Source organism: Condylura cristata, unplaced genomic scaffold, assembly GCF_000260355.1.
Source record: "Condylura cristata isolate star-nosed mole 26May11 unplaced genomic scaffold, ConCri1.0 scaffold00028, whole genome shotgun sequence".
Taxonomy (NCBI): domain Eukaryota; kingdom Metazoa; phylum Chordata; class Mammalia; order Eulipotyphla; family Talpidae; genus Condylura; species Condylura cristata.
This window is the reverse complement of record NW_004567129.1, coordinates 15,962,899-15,970,142: the sequence shown is the minus strand read 5'-3', so window position 1 is coordinate 15,970,142 and position 7,244 is coordinate 15,962,899.

Below are 7,244 nucleotides of genomic sequence, written 5' to 3'. Positions count from 1 at the left end.
AGCTACCTAAAGAAGCCCCCTTCTCTAACCCATGTACTTGGTGGGAGATATCAGGGATCATTTCCTAGAGCTGCATCCTCCACTGTCTGAATCTAACCCTGCTTCTGATGTCATCATTACTCAGCCTAAAATTCTCTCCTCTTTGTATTTCACTACTTAAGTGCTCAGGTTTCATTTCATTAAATTGTGCTCCTCTGGTTTGTTCCCATGCTAACACTAGCAGACCCTGAATTCTAAATCAGAGAGGAGAATTGACTAAGTGACTTGATGAATGAAAGATATGGCAGATTATAAGTACACAAGGTAACGGTGAGACCTACTCCTTTTTCCTATCTCCTATCAACCTGCTTTGCAGAGCTCCTTATCCATCTGTCTTCCTGTCTCTATGTGGTTTTTGAAATACCAGTGTTTAGTTCCTCAATTATGGTTTCATTCTTTCTTTTTTAAAGATTTATTTTATTTATGCACACAGAACTGGAGTACAGGCCAGAAGTGCAGGGGTGGTGAGAGGATTCACCAGAGACAGAGTGGGGAGCAGAGCAGGTAGATTGACAAAGTACACCACTGAGGAGAGCAGGGGGTGAGACAGGAGAGGCCTGCTGCACCATGTGGGTCACCTCCAAGGCAGGGGTGGAACTCAACCTGACGTGGCTAGGGCTAGATTGCAGCGCTGTGCTTTACCCCCATGTACCACCAAGGAGGGCCCAATTATGGGTTCTCTAGAAGCAGCATGGAGAGCTAGCTAGGAGTCTCACATAAGAAAATGGTTAAAAGCACAGAATCAAGTTAGACCTGGAGGTTCAAATCCCAGCTTTGGTATTTAATTACGTCAGTGACTTTGGGCAGGTTATGGTTCCTCTCTGTGCCTTGATTGCCTATGGTTTCCCCTCTGTGAAAGGGGGAAAATGACAGTACCCTGCCCAGGGGGTCACTGGAGGTTACAGGAGTTGCTCTCCATAAAGCATTCAAGGCAGAATCTGGCACTCAGTAAACACTGTGAAAATGTTTGCTGTTCTTGAACTTGCTGTGTGCTTGGACTCAGGTATCCAAAAGTCCAAGAACAGCATCTGTGAATGGTGAACCACAGGAAACTAGTCCTTCCCCAGACACATCAAAGACTCTTAGCTGGAGGAGAAAGGTCTTTGTCCCAGCAGGAAGTCTATGGGCTTTCTCTTGCCTGAGGCCATCACAGTCTAGTCAACACTTTCCTAGAACTACAAGGTCTTCTCCTGTTCTTGCCAGGGATCTCCCAGACAGCCTCCTCTTTGAAACCCCAGGGGCTAGGGGCCTTTCTGTTTCCTCTTCTGCTAATTGGAAGTCAGTGGACTGTCTCTGGCAGGCAGATGGTGATACCCAGGCTTGGCCAACCATGAAACTATTTTGCTGAGTTCCTGTTAAGTGAGTTCTGAGGGCCGAAGGGCCAGTGTGTTTACCTTGGGAGTTTGCAGAACCTTGCTTGCATCTGTTTCTTTTAAGTCAGTGAAACTCCGGCAGGGTCTAGGAATACCTTGCCATTTGAAATTGAGGGTATCAGGGGAAAGGTTTACTTACTCTAGGCCAGCTCAAAGACATTTGGCCAGTTCTGCCAACTCTGAGTTGGTCTTTGATATTTGGAGGCTTTCTGTCTAAGCTGCTCTAGTCTGGAAGGAAAAAGGGAGGGTTTTGCCTGGTAGCCTAGGTCCAACTCAGCAGAAGGGGGCACTTCATCTTGCAGAGCAGGAGGGCAAGTGGTGCCCAGCTTGGGACCTCACAGAGATGCTATTGGGATGGCCACCAGGCCGGAGGTCACTGGTAGAGTGAGTTTAGGCCACTACTTTCTATGGAGGCCTAAGTTTTGTTCATGTCAGGGTTCCAAATGGCTGACAACTCACACAGTTGTCATCTCTGGCACCTGAGTCATAGTATGGGTGTGGTCCATGTGGGTAATGGGGACCATCTGATCTTGACTTCTGTTTACCATTCCATACTCTGTGAGGAAGTGATGACACCATCATCAATCCTGTCCCTCCCAGAAAACTTTAGGACCTTTACTTAAAATAAAAAAATACTATTATCTTCAAAGACCTTCATATATACAGAAAATCTGAAAGCATAAAGAATTCAGTAAACCATTCACATGGATTACTGTCCACATTTGACTGCATTTGTTTCTTTCTTCCCAGATATATGTGTGTGCACATATGGTTCTACACAGAATTTTCTCCTGAACTGCTTGAAAGTAAGTTGTAGACACATTTACTCCTTAATACCAAGTATGGATTTCCTAAGAATAAGTGTTTTACTATATAAACCACAGTATAATTCTAAAATTTAGAAAACCTAACATTGATCCAATAGTATAATCATATAGTTCATAGTTTAATCTCACCAATTTCTAATACTATATGTTGTAATTCTTTAAGCACCTCCCCCATCTAGGATTTAATCTATGAAAAGCATTACATTTTGTTGTATGGTGGCTTTAGTCTTCTTTAATCTAGAATAATTCCTCAATCTTTCTTTAGTTTTTATGTTCTTGGGAATCAATTAAGTGAAAATAAATCTGAAAGTATTCTTGGGGCTATGACTTCTCTAAATGGGAGCTAAAAAAAAAAGATCTTTTCAGTTCCTTGCCTTTGAAGCCTCAAGACAGATGGGTTTGACAACAATCTATTTTGGTCATGCCTGGGCATTTTTGGCTTATCCATCTACACTAGTCTCAAATGATCCTGGGATTTGCTCTTGGGTACACAGTAGATGCTTAATAAGTATTTGCTGATTTGCCAGGAGAGAAAGTGGATTTGATGACTAGATTAAATAACCCAAATAACATTCCAGAAAGGTTGCTGATGTAGATAGACAAAATGATGATCCTTTCAGAGGTGAATACCAGGGGCATTGATCCAAACACAGCAGACATGCTTAGAGTTCTTTATCTTATTTCTGATACTTCTATTGTATACTGCACTCAGGCTCTTTCTCAAATTCCCAGCAGGAGAGTCAGGCAACTTCACTGCATGTTGTTAAATCCACCAAGTAGATGGAATGAATCACAGTGTTGTCAAGGATTCTGAAAATGTTGACATATATTTATTGACCCCCCTCTTGCCTGGAGTCTATGAACCTGGATTATTTCCTTAAGAACAACAGATAATAGAGCTCTGCTGTCAACTGCTGGTTGTAGCCACACTGCAAGGTGTTCTCTAACCTTACCTCCCTGGTATCTCCCTGCTTGGTTGGGCCTCTGCCTTGTGAATCCCTGGGGCTATGGGAACAATAGACTATGGCAAAAGTGACTATGTGTAGCTTTTGTGGCTAAAGTCATAAAAGGATCACATGACTTCCACAGTGGTCTCCTGGCTGGCTTGTGTTAGAGGAAACCAGCTCTTTTGAGGACACTAAGGCATCCCTGTGGGGAAGCCCATGTGGAGAGCAGCTGAGACCCACAGCCAAGAATCAGCACTAATTAGCAGTCATATGGGTTCAGCTACCCTAGGAATGGATCCTCCAGCACCAGTTGAGCCTTCAGATAACTACACAGTGACCCACATTTGACTGCAGAGACCCAGAGACTAACTTCCTCTTCCAGGTACTCCCAAATTTTTGACTAGTACTAATCGGGAGAGAGAAAAACTGATCACTGTTATTTAAAACTATGAAATTTGGGAGGTGGGGGGAGTAGTTATACAGGATTTGATAACTGAAACATTATTTAATTGAAAAGTAAGTATAGAGGCATGTGACCGAGCAATTCTACTCCTCGATATGTGGTGGAGAACTGAAAACATATCCAAACAAAACCTGTATACCATGTATACATAGCAGGGTTATTTACGCCAAAAGATTGAAGTCCAAATGTCTATCCGAAAGAATGGATAAATGTGTTACATGTGTGTCATGGAACATTGTTCAGGCACAAAAAGGATCAAGTGTAATATAAATTACAACATGGATGAACTCTGAAAACATTAAGTTAACAAAGATGCCAGTCGCAAAACACAAAATTCATAGAACATATGACCCATTGATGTGAAATCTCAAAAAAGGGCAGATTTATAGAGACACAAACTAGAGTGGTTGGGGCATGGGAGAATGAGGGGTAACTGCTAGGAGGTACAGATTTTCTTTTTTGGAGTCACGATAAGAGCTATTGAATTGTACACTGTATCGGGGTACATTATATAGTATGTGAATTATAACTCAAGAAAACTGTTATAAAAATTATAAAGAGGCAGGCTATCATAGAGTCTTTTGTTTTTAAAGATTGATTTATTTATGCATACAAGAGCTGGGGTACAGGTCAGAGGTGTAAGGGGGTGAGAGGATTCACCAGAGACAGTCGGGAGCAGAACAGGCAGAACTAGTGAGATGCACCGCTGAGGGGAGCAGCAGGCAGGCCAGGAAAGGTCTGCCATGCCATGTGGGCCACTTTCTTGGCCAGTGATTGAACTTGTGCTGCAGTGGCTGCCCATAGCTACATAGTGCTGCACTTTAACCTGTTGTGCCACAGGGAGGGCCCTCTCATAGTCTTTTTGATTAAGATATTAGTGTGCTTTTTGCTGAATCTTTAGAGAAGACCACAGAAAAGTTACCTGTTTATAAGGTGGGAAAGAGCTGCTGAAATTCAAAGTACAAAGGGAATAATTTGCTAAAATAACTAATGAATAAACCTAACCTACCAAATGGCATACAGTCAGAATTATGACTTGTAATTCTGACAAGATTAGATTTGGGGGTAAGAAATTAATAATAGAACATGGATTTATAATTAAGTCCTGGTGAGAATGATGTTTCCACTTTCTGTAAATGACAGTCAGCCATTATTATGAGTAGTTTTCTTCCTTTGCCTGCTATAACTTTTGCCTAGATTAAGCCCAGATTTTTATCAGCCACATCACTGATGGTTTCTTGAGAGCATTTACTCTGAACTCTCTGAAATTACAGTTTAGAAATGGTCACTGCTTCCCATGTGGCATATGCATAACAGTATGTTGGGCTCCAAAAAGTTTCACAATCCTTTATTTAAAAAATAAAAACCCAAAATCTGGTTCTATTTATTCCTGTCTCCCTTTTTGATGCTCTTCTTTAAAAATAATTATTTACCTTTCAAAATTAGTTTTTGTAAATTATAAAGATCAAGGATAATCAAGGTGTCCTGTAACTACTTAGCATAAATGTAGGAACAATGAAATTTTTGGTTACTATTTTTTATTGAAGTAATACTACTGATAACATTATATAAGTTTCAGGTAAGCATCATTTTAGTCAGTATCTGTATATACTGTATCATATTCACCACTAAAAGTCCAGTTTTATCCTCTATCATACAATTAATTCTTTTTACATGATTTCCCCCAACTTCTCCCTTCCTTCTCATCTGGTAACCACTGATTTGGTTTTGTAGACTACAAGTTTATTTTTGTTTTTAGTTCATTCATGTTTTGTTTTGTTTTATGTACCACATAAGTGAAATCATATGTGTTTGCCTTTTCTGACTTATTTTACTAATATCCTAAGTATAATACCCATGTTTTTGCAAGTGGCAAGACTCATCTTTTTTTTTTTAAATAGCTGAATAGTATTGCATTGTGCATATATACCACATCTTCTTTATCCAGTCATCTGTTGATGGGCACTTAGATTATTTCTAATTCTTGACTGTTGTATATAATGCTACAATCAGTGTGGGAGTGCATGTATCTCTTCAGATTAGTGTTTCTCTCTTTTTTAAAGATTTATTTATTTATGCATACAGAACTGGGGTACAGACCAGAGGTGCGGGGCGGGGGTGAGAGGATTCACCAGAGACAGTGGGAGCAGAACAGGCAGATTGATAAAGTACACCACTAAGGGGAGCAGCGGACCGGTCAGGAGAGGTCTGCCATGCCCTATGGGTCACCAGGTGATGCCCTCACTGTTGGAGTAGAGTCCCCAAAGACATCTTTATTTTTGGGGATCGATATATATATTTTTCTAGGTACTTTATAGTTTCTGGTTGTACATGCAAGTCTTTAATCCATTTTTTGTAGTAATTTCTGCGTGTGGTGTCAGGTTGTAGTCTAATTTTGTTCTTTTACATGTGACTGTCCAGCTTTCCCAAAGTGTTTATTTTTAATGACAGCAGTTACAGTCAATTAGAGACCCATTTTACAGAGGAGGAAAGTAAGACCCAACAACATTTGATAATGTCTCAATTTGATATGAGCAATCTAATTTTGCCTCTCCTGACATATTTTATGAAGGACTCCCATGCTGACTATACTGCACTGCAGAGTATCAGATCTGAATTTTCATTATTCATTCCAACCAATACCTTGGATACAATTTCATTAATGTACATCATAACAAATATAACAAAATATACTCAAGTTCTTAGAATTCTCAACCTCAAGTATCTCAGTTGTCTTTTAAGTAAAGAAATTTAGGGTAAATTTTTATTTTATTTTAAATATTTATTTATTTATGCTGACAGAACTGGGGTATAGGCCAGAGGTGTGGGGGGGGTGAGAGGATTCACCCAGATTCAGAGTGGGGAGCAGAACAGGCAGATCGACTGAAATACACTGCTGAGGGGAAGCAGTAGGCGGGTCAGGAGAGGTCTGCCATGCCATGTGGGTCAGTTCCCTGGCCAGGAATCAAACTTGTGATGCAGTGGTTTCAGAAAGCTTCATAATGCAGTGTTTTAACCTGTTGCACCACCAGGGAGAGCCAAGGATGAATTTTTAATCTAGGATCCAGAAGTCTGCTAGAACTCCTATTTATAAAACTTCTAAATGAACCATGCCCAGAATTTGCTCAAATTCCAAAATTGGCTGTTATTAGTGTCACCAGTAAGCTTTTTGTTTTTACATGTTTTAAAATGCCTTTTTATCATCAGAATATGCCAGGGAATTTTTTCTGGTAGGATGAAAATATGGCAGAGGAGATTTGAAAGAGATTGGAGCTGGTACTAGGATGAGGCTAGTGTAAAATTTAAGGGCATACCAGAAGCCAGAGTAACTAAGATAAATGTTTTTTTTTTTCATTTGTACAGAACTGGGGTACAGGCCAGAGATGCTGAGGGTGAGAGGATTCACCAGAGACAGAGCAGGGAGCAGAACAGGCAGATCGATGAGGGGAGCTGCTGAGGGGAGCAGCGGGCGGGTCAGGAGAGGTCTGCCGCGCCATGTGGTCACCTCCCGGGCAGGCGGGGATTGAACTCATGCGGAAGTGGCTTTAGTTTCTCAGTGCAGTGCTTTAACCCGCTGCGTCACCAGGGAGGGCCA